Source organism: Chiloscyllium punctatum, chromosome 3 (assembly GCF_047496795.1).
Source record: "Chiloscyllium punctatum isolate Juve2018m chromosome 3, sChiPun1.3, whole genome shotgun sequence".
In the NCBI taxonomy this organism is placed as follows: Eukaryota; Metazoa; Chordata; class Chondrichthyes; order Orectolobiformes; family Hemiscylliidae; genus Chiloscyllium; species Chiloscyllium punctatum.
The window spans coordinates 9,670,401-9,685,861 of record NC_092741.1 but is presented as its reverse complement, the minus strand read 5'-3'; the positions used below and the strand labels follow the sequence as shown (position 1 = coordinate 9,685,861).

Genomic DNA, 15,461 nt, shown 5'->3' with positions numbered 1-15,461 from the left:
ATTCCCCGAATATTAAACGGAACATATTGGGTATACGGCCTGAAGCCTATCCATTTATTCCCGGGGAAAAATACATTCGCGTGACCGAATGTGTAGGAATTCACGTATGTTATGATTTTGATCAAACACTGTCTCAAAACCAGAAAGGCTGGAGTGGCTGCTGCTACCTCGCCTTTATAATTCCCCATTTGAGGCTGCTAAAGAGAGCCCCAAAAATACCTCGGAATAAACAGGGAGGAAGGCGAGTAATCCGGAAAGTAACCGAAGGAGATCGCCTCCTCTGGACTTTGATACCTATGTATGGGGCCGCTCGAGCAGGAGTAGAAACACAAAAGTTGGCGGCTTCCCTGGAAGAGTTGGCCAACAATACTTCTGATGCCCAATCCCAAGTAGCAGCCATAACGACCGAAATGATTGCCACTAGGCTAACAACTCTTCAGAACAGGATGGTTCTAGATTATATTCTGGCAGAGGAAGGTGGTACCTGTGCACGAATTGGGGAAGGTGGTTAGTCATGGGGAAGGTGGTTAGTCAATCTGGCTATCTATGGATTATTGATATTAGTGGGTCTGGTGGTAGGATACAATGTCCTAAAATGGGTAATGAGCCGACTGATGATATCCCTTAGGGAAGGAACCCAAATACATCATCAGATGCTTTTATACAGTGTATAAGATTGTGAACCTCATCGCCAAAAGGCATAAGAGGGCAGAACATAACAAAATGAATTAAAGGAGACTTAATTAGTGCAGAAACAACAGTTAGAGAAAAAGAAAAAGGGGGAATTGTGGGAGATTAGAAATGTAGTTTCCACAGGTAGTGGTTAGAGATGTTTTTGCAGATGGGTGATGGGGTGTTGTGGGGGATGGGGAATGGGAACATTACACAAACAGTTGCGGGATTCTTGCAGCATACTTAAGGCTAAGATTTTAACAAATATAGAGGTTTTTGTTTAAGAAATAGTTTTAAACTAAGAATTAACTTTAAAGTGTTGTAGCTGACCACAAAAGAAGCAGTAGGGGCATTTCACAATAAGCTTATAGTATGACAAGGGGAACTGGATAAAATAACAGAGAGGCCGTAACAGACAAGGACAAGGACAAGGACAGCAGGGTAGTCAGATGAGGAAAATTAGAGAAAAACAAGTGAGGTTGTGATAGGATGGGAAAAGGGAAGCGTGATTCCGCAACTTGTAAACTGAATAAGAATGCTTACATGTTTTGTTTTCGCGCGCTTTTGCTAGCCTGATTGCTTGAGCAAAACGCCCGTTCTTGCAGCACAGCGTTTTTGAAGAGCCGGTAACCAACTGCAGAACTGCACGCATTGAATGATACATTCAGCCTGTCATGTCTGCATCAACTCTCTGCACGAGCAACTTCCCCAGTCCCACTCGCCCTGCAGCAAATATTCTCTCTTCGGATAAGTGTCCGACCCTCCGACCAAAGTCACCATTGAATCTGCCTCCAGCACCCTCTCTCTCGGGCAGTGCACTGCATATTCTAACCACTCGCTGAAGATGCTTGGGCCTAGGACACTACCTCGATGAAACGTGACACGTAGAGAAGAAAGCAATAGATTCAGCCGAGCCCTCCATGTCTTTGATGTGTGTGTGGATGTGCCTGCAGTTAGTACAGGCCCTTCGGCCCACGATGTCGTGCCGAGCAGTTTTCTTAATCTAAGATCAACCTAACCTACACACCCCTCGATTTACTGCCGTCCAGCGTGTGGCTCGTCCAGCAGTCGCTTAAATGTCCCTGACAGTTTGTGGGAGATTAGAAATGTAGTTTCTGCAGGTGGTGGTGGTGGTTAGAGATGTTGTTTTTGCAGATGGGTGACGGGGTGTTGTGGGGGGAGGGGAAGGGGAACATTACACAAACGGTGGCGGGATTCTTGCAGCATACTTAAGGCTAAGATTTTAACGAATATAGAGGTTTTTGTTTAAGAAATAGTTTTAAACTAAGAAATAACTTTAAAGTGTTGTAGCTGACCACAAAAGAAGCAGTAGGGGCATTTCACAATAAGCTTATAGTATGACAAGGGGAACTGGATAAAATAACAGAGAGGCTGTAACAGACAAGGACAAGGACAGCAGGGTAGTCAGATGAGGAAAATTAGAGAAAAACAAGTGAGGTTGTGATAGGATGGGAAAAGGGAGGCGTGATTCCGCAACTTGCAAACTGAATAAGAATGCTTACAGGTTTTGTTTTCGCGCCTGATTTTGCTAGCCTGATTGCTTGAGCAAAACGCCCGTTCTTGCAAGGCCGTAAAGAATAAGATGTTCTTGTTTCTAAGGCTTTGCCTCAGGCTGAATTGTGAGTGAGTTTTGTTTCTCACAGTTGCCGAAGGGCCTGTTGTTGCGCTGCTCTGTTCGACGTTCTAAAAATCTCAGCTGTTGCCAATGTGAAAAATCCCTGCCTCCCCTCAAGGCAAACGATTGGAGCAGGTTCGAATTCTGACCGAAAAACCTCACTGTCAGGAAATCTCGGCTCACCTTTTCGAACAGAAACTCTTACAGACTAATCCATCTTGTCTTGGAAAATGTGAACTCCCATCCCCCAGCCCACCTCGTGCAAATGAACAGCACGGCGGGGGATGTGAAGATCAATTTACAGCAAATCAGCCTTTATTGGTTCGGCTCCCGCTCCAAACATTCCAATTCGGTCTGCTTCCTTAGAATTGCAAATCAAGATTCAAGAGTGCTAATTGCAGCGCTAACAGCAAGCTAATGGTTTGATAGCGGCTGTGCAATCAAAAAGCAACATCTCAAATGCAAAACAAGGCAAAACACCCAGTAAGCAAAACCTCAGCATCTGTGGAGAGAAAGCAGAATGAACGCTTCGAGTCCAGTGACCCTTCTCCCGAAGGGTGCAGCGAGTTCTGTTTTCGTCTAGACATTACGACCTGCAGCACCGCGCGTGGAGTCAGGGATCAACTGCACCTTCACTCTATTGGTAGGCACTGAGCACGTACATCGATGCATGCATCAGGACGAGACGGAACCTGAACCAAACGGACGGAGGCTCCGAAGCTCTCTCCCACCCTCTCACCTTCAGTGCGCACTTGGATCCATCCATCCGGCTGCTCCGCATCAGGAAGCATCGGTAGCGCGGCCTCAATCAACAGGTGGGAATCAGAAAGCTTCCCCACACAGTCACACGGCACAGAAGAGGCCCTTTGGCCCTCCGAGTCCGCACTGACAAAGCTACTCTAAGTCTGCTCTAGTCCCACTTTCCGGCGCTTGGTCCGTAGCCAGGAAAAGTTATGACATTTCCAGTGCTCATCCGAGTAGTTTTTCAAGGTTTTGAGGTTCCCCGCCTCGCTACCCTCCCGAGCAGTGCATTCCAGACCGCCGCCATCCTCTGGGAAACAGCTGCTTTCTGTCATGACCCCAAGACCACGGAAGGTCTGGCGGCCCATAAGACGTAGGAGCAGAATCAGGCCATTCGGCCCACGCTCCGCCACTCGGTCGTGGCTCACAGGTTTCTCAACCCCGATTCTCCTGCCCTCTCCCCACAACCCTGGATCCCCTTATAATCAAGAACTTCTCTATCTCTGTCTTAAATGCAACCTCATCTCGGCCTGAAGGGGCGACCCTTCACCCTGAGGTTGTACTTCCAGGTCCTCGTCTCGCCTACTAGTGGGACCATCTTCTTCACGTCCACTCTGACCAGGCCTCCCAGTAGCCCGTAAGGATCAGTCAGATCCCGCCTTACCTTTCGAAACACCATCGGGTACAGACCCAGAGACCTCATGTGACAAACCCTTCAGCCCCAGGGGGAGCACGCTTGTAAACCTCCTCTAGACTCCCTCCAACACCAGCGCATCCCTTCCTTCGGTACAGGGCACAAAACTGCTCCCAATATTCCACCTGTGCTCAGACCAGAGCCTGATGCAGCCTCAGCAGCACGTCTCTGCTCCTGTTTTCTCGCCCGCTTGAAATGAATGCTGACACTGCAGTTGCCTTCCGAACCATCGGATGAACCTGCATGTTAATCTTGAAACGACACGGAACTAGGACTCCCGAGACCCTCTGCGCTTCAGATTTGCAAAGCCTTTCCCTCGTTCAGAAAATCGTCTACCCGATTGTTCTTGCCACCCAAGTGCAAAACCGCACACTCGCTCTCTTCTTTCCCCACTCGCCCGTCATGTCCACGCTCGTCTGCAGCCTGCCCATTTCCTCAAAACTACCTGTCCCTCTAGCTATCTTTGTGCCATCTGCAAACTCAGCAAAAATGCCCTCCGTGGCCCTCATTATCGTGGACACCCCAATAAGGTCCCTGCCACAGCCCCGTCTACAAGGTAGAACATAGAACATAGAACATAGAAGAATACAGCGCAGTACAGGCCCTTCGGCCCTCGATGTTGCGCCGATCAAAGCCCACCTAACCTACACTAACCCACTATCCTCCACATACCTATCCAATGCCCGCTTAAATACCTATAAAGAGGGAGAGTCCACTACTGCTACTGGCAGGGCATTCCAGGTATTTGCAGAAATTCACCAAAGTCATACACGTAGGAGCTCGTTCCAGGATCCAAAACTCTGACTGCTCGACCCTCTTGGGACGACGGGGGAGATGCACCTCGCCGATATGCGTGATCTCTGACTCCCTTGCTTGTTGTTCGCGGTTTGGGCGAGTGTGATCCGGACTGGGAGACCCTGGAAACAAGACTGGCAGACGTGGCGGGTTCGGTCGGGTAACTCTTGTGCACAAGATCCCGGTAATGAAAGGTCTTAAAAGATATATCCGGGCGACCAGGGTAGGCAGCGGTAGTTGCTGCAGGCATTGCCGCAGGACTGTCACGTTGAAACGACCAGGTAATCCTGTGCACAGACCAAGGTAAGAAAATAGACCTTTATGTATTGCCTTGGTGGTCGGGGACGTATGAAATGTATGGGGAATTGGCGAGATATAAAATAAAGCATATGTCATTGGAAAACAGCTCGTGTCAGAAGGGCTAGTAGCTGAAGGGCTACTGAGGGTACACTTCATAACTAACTTATGGCCAGACATCCAGAAAAATATCCAAAAGCTAGAGGAGCCGTTGCGGGAAGCTCAAAGTGTCTGTGAGACACGGTGTGTGTGTTTGTGTATGTGTGTGTGTGAGAGAGAGAGAGAGAGAGAGAAAAGAGCTGTACAGCTCGTTGAAAGTTTAACCCTTTGTGATTCGGTTTGAATGCACATTTGTTTGTTGGTGATTGAATGTTTGTGCTTTGTTCCCTGGAGTTTGAGATCCGGGACTGTTTTGGATCTGATTTCTACTATGGAAATTTTAACATGATTTCTTTTAAGGTTAAGGAAATAAAATGTTAACTCCTGTTCTTTTTACACGTCATGACTGCCTTACTATCAGTTTCTAACTAATCTCTTTTATCCTTACATAAAAGTGATTTATGGAGAACAGTTGAAGTCTCAAAAAGTATATAATTGGTCAGATTAATTGGACAAGTAAGGTGTCTAGTCAGGACCCTGAAGGGGGTGCAGAAGAAGCTGACACCGGACCTCGTTAAGATTAATTAAATTAGCAACAATGGGAGGCATGGGGAGTTGCCTGTGTAACGATCGATCTGTAAATAACGTTAGAGGGGAATATATTCCGCCCGACAGTCCTTTGGGAAAAATATTGGGAAATTGGGTACACAACTCCCGGACGCGGGGGAAAGATAAGGCTATAATGATAAACTACTGTTGTTTCGTCTGGACTCAAGAATGCAATAAGGAGTCTGGTATTTCTTTTGGCCCAAATATGGGTCCGATGAAGATTGGCTGTGCCAAGATCTAAGTAAATATGTCAATCGGAAAGAAACACACAGGAGGAGAAAGTGAGGACTGCAGATGCTGGAGGTCAGAGCTGAAAATGTGTTGCTGGAAAAGCGCAGCAGGTCAGGCAGCATCCAAGGAGCAGGAGAGTCAATGTTTCGGGCATAAGCCCTTCTTCAGGATTCCTGAAGAAGGAAATGAAAAGTTTGATACAGGATCCGGTGGGACTGGCTGTGCAGTTAGATCAATTCCTAGGACACAATTTATATACCTGGGGAGAACTGATGGCAATTCTAGGAACCCTATTTTCAGGGGAAGAACGAGGTATGATCAGGAGAGCAGCCTTACGGGAATGGGAAAAGAGGCATCCGGCCGGACTAAATGTAGTCCCGGCAGATCAGAAATTCCCGAATGCCGATCCTCACTGGAATAATAATAGAACACACAATAGAGAATCAATGTGGGATCTAAGGGAAATGGTAATATTGGGAATTAAAGAGGCGGCACCTAGATCACAAAACTTTGTTAAGGCTTTCGAAGTATGACAAGAGAAGGATGAAACCCTTTCTGCATTTCTTCTAAGCTCAAGGAGACCACAAGGAAATATTCGGGAATGGATCCCGATGATCCGGTAGCTCAGCGACTCCTAAAGGTCCAGTTTCTTGTGACTAAATCATGGCCGGACATACAAAAGGAATTACAGAAATTAGATGGGTGGAGTGAGAGACAGATGGAAGAGCTGTTATGTGCGGCACAGAAAGTGTATGTGAAAAGGGAAGACGAGAAGCAGAAACAGAAAGACAAAATGATGGTGGCAGCAGTAGAAGAAATAACAAAAAGGAGAATGAGATCAGGGGATAACAGGAAGGATAGGGGAGGACACGAAAGACAAAGGTCAGACATCCGGGGTAGGAGGCAACAGGCAGGATGTTACCATTGTGGAAAAGTGGGGCATTTTAAATGGGAATGCCCAGGATTAGCACGAGAAAGGGAAACCGTTTCCCTAATGACCTTCGATGAGGAATAGGGGAATCAGGGGTTCCTTCCTCCTGAAACCCACCAGGACCCCTTGATAAATCTAAAGGTGGGACCTGAAGGGGAGGAGGCAGTATTTTTGGTGGACACGGGAGCGGCACGGTCATCCCTAAGTTTTAGACTGTGGGATACAGGTAAATTAATGTTACTTCTGCAATTCCATTTTACAAAGTAAATATATAATTGTTTTTGTATTAGCTAAAATTGCATGTCAGAATGAAATGTGACTGCAAGACAATGGTAGACATTATGGGCAAGTAGATAAGATGTTGTGAGGGGATGAAGTTAAGCTAAATACGCCTGTACAAACAGTAGGTATAAACATCTGTTTCCCACTTTTACAGAGACAGAGGAACAAACCCCAATTAAAAGTGTCATAGGGATCAGAACGGCCTCGGGAAAGGCACAGATGAAGGGGGTAGATAATGATGAAGAAAGAATATGCCTAACAATGACCTACAGCAGGATGAGGTCAAACAGCCTTGTGAGGCCAGGAATAAGCATTTTGTCACAGACAAGGCCGGATAAGGCAAGAGATGAACAGGGGTAATGGGGGCCGGTCTTAGGGAAGTGGAAGATGTAAACAGGGGAGGAGCAGTGTAAAACAAAAGAAATCAAATCATATAAATGTTGTGTATGAATTGAATTTGGTGTGTGTATGTCCTCTGCCTTATAGACACTGGACATCTCACCCACTTGCAAGTGTAAAATAAATGACACTATTGATTCAGATCTTGTCTCGGACTGAAATTATTGAAGTGTGTGAGCTTTGTTTCTCACAATTGGGGGCTGTCCGGGATTTTCTTCCATCACCGGGGGGAGTGGCTGGCCTTGGACACTGGGAAGACGCGTCCCGTTCCCCATTGAGGAGCGGTCCCGTGTCCCGGTTTGGTCCGCTCCCTTGGGCGACTGGTACGAATCCCACAAGAGAGACATCTGAATCAGACAGTGATAGGAGCTCGATAGACAATACGGCACAAAGGGGCTAGGCAACTCTGTGCACAGACCAAGGTAAGAAACCTGACTTTTAAGTATTGCCTTGGTGGCCGGGATTGAGTTTTAGTAGTTAATAAGGGACTAATGAAGGAACTCAATATGGGTTGTGCCGTGGGTAAGGAAAAAGCCTCCGGGAAAACAAAAGAAGGAAAAAGCAATGGAAATGGAGGCGGGGTCCCTTACAACATACCTCCAGAAAGTCCTTTGGGCAGGATGTTGTGGAATTGGCAAAATAATACTTGTACAAGAGAAAAAGATGATTAAATATTGTTGCTTCGTATGGACTAAGGAATCCATTCTTCGTCCCGCCTCTTCTGGCCAAAAGACAGGTCGGACAAAGACTGGGTTTGTAAATATCTGTATTTGTTTGTCAATGAGTGAGAGAGAGAGAGAGAGAGAGAGAATGAAAAGAGCTGTACAGCTGGTAGAAAGTTTAACCCTTTGTGATTTGGTTTGAATGCACATTTGTTTGTTGGTGATTGAATGTTTGCATTTTATTCCATGGAGCTTGAGTTCCAGGACTGTTTTGAATCTGATTTTTATTATGGAAACTTAACATGATTTCTTTTAAGGTTAAGGATTCTATAGAGATTATGAAAAAAAAGAATGATACTTCCTGTTCTTCTTACAGGTCATGACTGCCTTACTATCAGTTTCTAACTAATCTCTTTTATCTATACATAAAAGCGATTTATGGAGGACAGTTGAAGTTTCAATTCAACATTAGATTGTAGTAAAAACAAAATTCTATGGTTAATATCTGTGACCTTGGATTCGGCCATTGTTCATGCATCAGAAGTTTTTTTTTAACTTGAATAGACAAATTCTTTTAAGGCAGCTCTGATTATTTCACGACCTATAGTATTGTAATTGAGCAATGATTGGTCAGTTAAGAAAACTAATTTTGGATTTAAATTAAGGGACTAAAACTGGGTGATTACAGTGGATTTCAAAATTGAGAACTGTATGCATTTTACATTTTGAATATTAAATACTGAATAAATGAACGTAAATATATAAATATATTTAAAAGTTTGGAACAGGCTTTAAAGTTATGAATTGGTGTTTGAAGTTATGGGGAGCTAGAAATATTGCAATATTTCTTCAAAAAAAAAGGGGAAGAACGTAATGACTTATCCCCTTCGGGAGGTACCAATAGGGGACAAAGAGATTGGGTTTGTAAGTGTCCCCCTCAGCAGTGGGGAGGTCAGAACATTTAAAAAAGAAATGACCGTCCTGGTTGAGGATCCGGTAGGGTTGTCTGAACAAATTGATCAATGTTTGGGGCCCAGTCTGTATACCTGGGCTGAGTTAATGTCTATTTTGAATATAGTATTTACTGGGGAGGAAAGGGGACTTTTACGGGGAGTAGCCATTAAAATATGGGACAGGGAACACCCCATTGGAGATGGAGATGCTGGACAGGGAGAGACGAAGTTTCCCCTCAGAGACCCCCAGTGGGAAGATCAAAACCCAGAATATTAAGAAGGAATGAGGGAATTGAAAGACCTGGTTCTAAAAGGAATAAGAGAGGCAATTCCAAAGTCACAGAATTTGACTAAAGTCTTTGAAGTTAGGCAGGAGAAAGATGAGACTCCCTCAGCTTTCTTGCAAAGATTAAGAGACTCAATGTGGAAATATTCTGGAATGAACCCTGAGGACCCAGTGGCACAGGGTCTTTTGAAAGTACATTTTGTGACAAAGGCATGGCCAGACATACAGAGAAAGATACAGCAAATAGAAGGGTGGAGTGAAAAGCCATTAGATGAATTGTTAAGAGAGGCACAGAAAGTGTTTGTAAAGAGAGAGGATGAGAGACAGAAACAGAAGGTGAAAATGATGGTAGCTACGGTTGATGAGGTAGTTAAGAAAAGAGTGGGACCAATAGTGAGCAATTGGAGCGGTGGGTGGCAGCATGTCGGACAGAGAGGACAAGGGGGAGTGTTTGATAGAGGGTTCGAGCGACAGGGGCAGAGCTGGAGGTCTCCACAGGCAGGATGCTATTATTGCGGAAAGATAGGGCACTTTAAGCGGGAGTGTCCGGCTCTGAAAAGGGAAGAGAGGGCAATTCCGCTTATGAATTTTGATGAAGAATAGGGGTGTCAGGGGTTCCTGCCCTCGGGGGCCAACCAGGAACCCTTGATAAACCTGAAGGTGGGACCCTATAGGGAAGAGGTAGTCTTCCTAGTAGATACGGGGGCAGCACGGTCATCGCTGAATTTTAAACCAAAGAAAGTAGGAATGTCGACACGGTCAATTACTGTTTCAGGGGTTAAAGGGGAGGGATTTACTGTTCCAGTATTTGAACCTATGATGATAGAAGGTCCTAAGGATAGGGTCACAGGGGAATTGTTGTATATCCCCGATATAGGAAGTAACTTATTAGGGAGAGATTTAATTATCCTCTTAGGACTGGGGATTGGCATTCAGGAAAAAGAATTAGTTGTCCAAATGGCAATGTTGGCAGAGGATGTGGAGAGAGAGATAGACCCTATTGTATGGGCTAGGGAAGGGAATCGTGGAAAACTACAGATCCCTCCCCTTGAAGTAAATTTTAAAAAAAAGGAAAGGGGACGTTGTCTGTGAGCGACAATATCCCATTTCCATAGAAGGTAAACGAGGACTGCAGCCAGTAATTGAAGGATTGATTAGAGATGGACTGTTGGAGCCATGTATGTCTCCTTATAATACCCCAATACTACCAGTGCGGAAATCCGATGGAACTTATCGATCGGGGCAGGATTTGAGAACATTAAATCGAATAGTACAGATCAGGCACCCAGTGGTGCCAAACCCCTATACCTTATTAAGTGAGATCCCTCATGACCACAAATGGTTTAGTGTGATAGATTTAAAGGATGCCTTTTGGGCTTGTCCCTTGGCAGAGGAAGGTAGGAATTTGTTTGCCTTTGAGTGGGAAGACCCTAAGACAGGACAGAAACAGCAATACCAGTGGACTGTGCTTCCCCAGGGGTTTACGGAATCCCCGGATTTATTTGGACAGATGTTAGAACAAATATTGGAGAAATTTAGCACCCCCAAGGGGACTACCCTGTTGCAGTATGTAGACAACCTCTTAGTAACAGGAAAAAGAAGAGAAAGAGTAGTAGAAGCCACTAACAAATTATCGAATTTCCTGGGCCAGCAGGGACTGAGGGTATCTAAAAACAAACCACAATATGTGGAGCAAGAAGTGAAATACTTGGGACATTTAGTTAGTGAGGGAAAGCGAAAGATAAGCCCGGAACGGATAGAGAGAATAGTGGGAATGCCGCTGCCCAGCACTAAACGGGAGTTACACAAATTTTTGAGTCTCACGGGTTATTGCAGATTGTGGATTGATTCCTATGCACAGAAGACTAAGAAATTATATCTCAAACTATTAGAGGGGGAATCAAAATGTCTAAGTTGGGATGATGAGGCAAAAGAGATCTGATCCATGCCCCCGTGTTAGCCTTACCTTCTCCAGATAAACCTTTCCACCTCTTTGCTACCGTAGATAAGGGAGCGGTTTTGGGAGTATTAACCCAGAGGTAGGGGAAGGAATTAGTACATGAAGAATTGATTAAATGGGTCTTCGAATCCCTATTACTCCCCCGAGAAATAGCAGTAGTGCATGTAAATGGTCATCAGAAAGGAAATGAACCAGAGGTTAGGGGAAATAGATTAGCCGATGAAGTGGCTAGGGAAGCCGCCCTGAACCCACAAGAAGTGGTGATTCATTCCCTAATACCTACTGTCCCAGGTCCTGGGAAGCTCCTATATTTACTGAAAGCGAAGAAAATTAATTGAGAGATTTAGGGGCTGTAAAAACAGCAGATGGGCATTGGAGGTTACCTGATGGAAGGAGAATGTGAAACAAAATGATGATGCATGAGATTATGGCTGTCCTACACCAAGGCAGCCATTGGGGAGTACAAGCAATGTGTGATTTGGTTCTTAGGGAATATGGATGTAAAGGAATATATACAATTGCTAAACAAATATGTGAGGGATGTATCATATGCAGAAAGGTAAATAAGAAAGTCTTGAGAAAACAGACCCCGGGAAGAAGAGACCCAGGATTGAGACCTTTCCAGAGTATACAAGTAGATTATACTGAACTCCCCAGGGTAGGGAGACTAAAATATATGCTAGTCATAGTAGATCATTTATCTAGTTGGATTGAGGCATACCCCCTAGCTACTGCCACTGCGAGTGGAGTGTCTAAAACAATATTGGAGCACATAATTCCCCGATATGGGCTAGTGAATCGTATAGATTCCGACCAAGGAACTCACTTTAATTCTAAAGTGTTACAGGGGGTAATGAAAGGGTTGGGAATTTCCTGGGAGTTCCATACTCCGTGGCACCCACCATCATCGGGAAGGGTTGAGAGAATGAACCAAACACTCAAACGACAGCTCTCTAAATTGATAATAGAAACCAGACTCCCTTGGACCAAATGTTTACCTATAGCTCTTTTGTGAGTACAAACAGCCCCAAGGAAAGATTTGGGACTATCCCCCTATGAAATCTTATTTGGATTACCTTACTTGGGAACGAATGGAGAATTGCCAATTCCCAAAACTAAAGATTTGTTTTTAAAGAAGTATATACTGGGCTTGTCCTCCTCTTTGTTTTTCCTCTGGAAACAGGGTTTATTGGCACAGACTCCACCCCTTGAATTCACCGTTCATCCCATCCAGCCGGGCGATTGAATCTTAGTAAAATCATGGACAGAGACTAAATTGCAGCCAGACTGGCAAGGGCCATACCAGGCTTTTTTTACTACCGAAACGGCAATAAGGACGACGGAGAAAGGCTGGACTCACTACACTCGGATCAAAGGGCCAGTGGAATCTCCAGTTGAGGAAGAAGTCTGGACAGCCGAATCAACGCAAGACCCGCTGAAACTCAGACTAAAGAGACTTTGAGTAACTAATTATACAGTGGTGACACGAGTGCAGGATTATTTCTGTAAGATTGTATATTAAGTCTTTTTGTGCTTCAGCATGATGTTTAGAATACTGGGAATGCTGCTAGAATTATGATGCTAGCCCTTTTAGTATTGGGATTTCGTCAAATATCATTTTCATATGTATTATTAACGGTTCCTGAATCTGATAATCCACAAGTAATAGACGCTGATGTATGCAGCTTAGTAAATTGTGGAGATGTAGATAATCAGAGACAGTACCGCAGCTCTGAGATACATCTTAAGTCCTATGGGGATGGCCTTGGAAGATGGTACTTAGTATAATGGTCTTGTCACAGTACACCGGGCCCCCTTCCGACCAGCTCGCGACTGTCCCGATAAAAAGTGTAACCCAATATACCTAACGATTAGGAAAACCACATGGCACGAAACAATCCTGGGGGGCGGGCACCTATGAGATACAACGAAATGAAACGTTTGGGATAGAAATGAAAGCAAATGGGAAGGATTTCTTGGGCTATTGTTTTTGAATTAGCGTAGGACAGGAAAAACGGGCAGAACTACTGGGTAATAAGATACAATCTTTCACCCCTCCCGCTGATCCTAAAGTAGTAAAATTTATAGAGGTAAAGGACTTGAAACAGGCCATTGAAATAGAAACTGGGTACGGGGATGCAAATGCCTGGGTTGAATGGGTAAAGTATACTGTAAAAAGTCTGAACAAGAGCAATTGCTATGCATGTGCCTCCGGGAGGCCAGTGGCCCAGGTGGTTTCCTTTCCGCTCGGGTGGAAGGGAGACAGGAAGGGCATGAAATGTATGATAGTCCTGTATCAGGATGAGACTGCATGGAATGATAGGAATTGTACTCCCCGATCTCTGATGTTCCCTCCCTTGGAGAAGAAAGATGCAAAAGCTCCCCCCCTATTTTCCGCCGCAGTTGGAAATCACACATCGTGTGTGCGTAGACGAGGTACAAGTCGGTCGAAAGATTTGGGGGAGCTGAAATTATGTACAGAGATTAAGAATGTCACCGAAACAGAGAAGGGAGGGAACTACTCAACGCTGAAGGTTCCCCGAGCGGATCTGTGGTGGGACTGTGGAGGCAAAATATTGAGACCCACCCTACCTCCAGATTAGAGAGGGATATGTGCAATTGTACAGTTGGCAATTCCATTTACCCTGGCATTTGAGAAGGAAAAGATAGTAGTGAAAAAGGGAAGGAGTAAGAGATCACTGTTAGACACTTCTTTCGATGAGAGGATTTATCTCGATTCGGTAGGAGTCCCTAGGGGAGTACCGGATGAATTCAAGGCTCGTAACCAGATTGTAGCAGGCTTTGAGTCAGCTCTCTTCTGATGGGTAACAATTAATAAAAATGTAGATTGGATAAATTACATTTTCTATAATCAACAGCGATTTATAAATTATACAAGAGATGCAGTTAAAGGAATATCAGACCAGCTTGATGCGACAAGTAGGATGGCATGGGAAAACAGAATAGCCCTTGATATGATTTTAGCGGGAAAAGGGGGTGTGTGTATGATGTTAGGAGGAAGCTGTTGTACCTTTATTCCTAATAACACTGCACCTGATGGTTCAATTACTCGGGCCTTAAGGGGATTGACTACCTTAGCAGAGGAACTGGCTGAGAATCCAGGAGTAGACACATCTCTCACAGGATGGCTTGAGTCCTGGTTTGGAAAATGGAAGGAGGTGGTGGTTCTATCCTTACTTCCCTGATAGTAGTAGTCGGGATATTGGTGGCCATTGGTTGTTGTATCATACCCTGTATATGAGTGCTCACCCAAAGACTGATTGAAACAGCCTTGATGAAACAGGTGCCCCTAAAAGAAAAATGCAGAAGATAACAAATGGAAATTAAAGAAAAGGGGGAAATTGTGGGATACAGGTAAATTAATGTTACCTCTGCAATTCCATTTTACAAAGTAAAATAAACTCACACCAGTGTGTAATTGTTTTAGCCAAGAGCTGAGTCAACAAGAATGGAAACGATGTGGAGGAAATATATAATTGTTTTTGTATTAGCTAAAATTGTATGTCAGAATGAAATGTGACTGCAAAACAATGGTAGACATTACGGGCAAGTAGATAAAATGTTGTGAGGGGATGAAGTTAAGCTAAATACGCCTGTACAAACAGTAGGTATAAACATCTGTTTCCCACTTTTACAGAGACAGAGGAACAAACCCCAATTAAAAGGGTCATAGGGATCAGAACGGCCTCGGGAAAGGCACAGATGAAGGGGGTAGATAATGATGAAGAAAGAATATGCCTAACAATGACCTACAGCAGGATGAGGTCAAACAGCCTTGTGAGGCCAGGAATAAGCATTTTGTCACAGACAAGGCCGGATAAGGCAAGAGATAAACAGGGGTAATGGGGGTCGGTCTTAGGGAAGTGGAAGATGTAAACAGGGGAGGGAGCAGTGTAAAACAAAAGAAATCAAATCATATAAATGTTGTGTATGAATTGAATTTGGTGTGTGTATGTCCCTTGCCTTATAGACACTGGACATCACACCCACTTGCAAGTGTAAAATAAATGACACTATTGATTCAGATCTTGTCTCGGACTGAAATTATTGAAGTGAGTGGGCTTTGTTTCTCACAAGACCTACCGGTGTTAAATTGACGAACATGAATCACAAGGTTTCCGGAGTAAAATTCTTGGTGGAGAAAGTGAGGACTGCAGATGCTGGAGATCAGAGCTGAAAATGTGTTGCTGGAA

At 44.6% G+C, this 15,461-nt stretch overlaps 2 protein-coding genes and 1 long non-coding RNA gene across 11 annotated transcripts in view; 2 read left to right on the top strand and 1 right to left on the bottom strand.

Moving 5' to 3' along the window:
• Positions 1–15,461, bottom strand: part of LOC140455488 (uncharacterized) — a 597,350-nt gene that overhangs the window by 42,505 nt on the left and 539,384 nt on the right. The gene's annotated exons all lie outside the window — the stretch shown is intronic.
• The window catches only part of LOC140455429 (uncharacterized), a 33,592-nt gene that overhangs the window by 14,488 nt on the left and 3,643 nt on the right, over positions 1–15,461 (top strand). For 6 of the 9 annotated variants that reach the window (XR_011952852.1, XR_011952848.1, XR_011952855.1 and 3 more), the window contains one exon: positions 1,244–1,833. The exons of 1 other annotated variant lie outside the window; for it this stretch is intronic. The gene's annotated coding sequence lies outside the window, so the exon portion shown is untranslated. Of the gene's footprint in view, positions 1–1,243; positions 1,834–12,430; positions 15,295–15,461 lie in introns of those variants that run through there. 2 more of the 9 variants (XR_011952846.1, XR_011952845.1) reach the window with 2 other exon arrangements.
• Positions 1,851–15,294, top strand: LOC140455457 (uncharacterized). The gene is made up of 2 exons (XR_011952856.1): positions 1,851–4,299; positions 4,485–15,294. It is a non-coding gene; the product is annotated as an uncharacterized lncRNA (long non-coding RNA).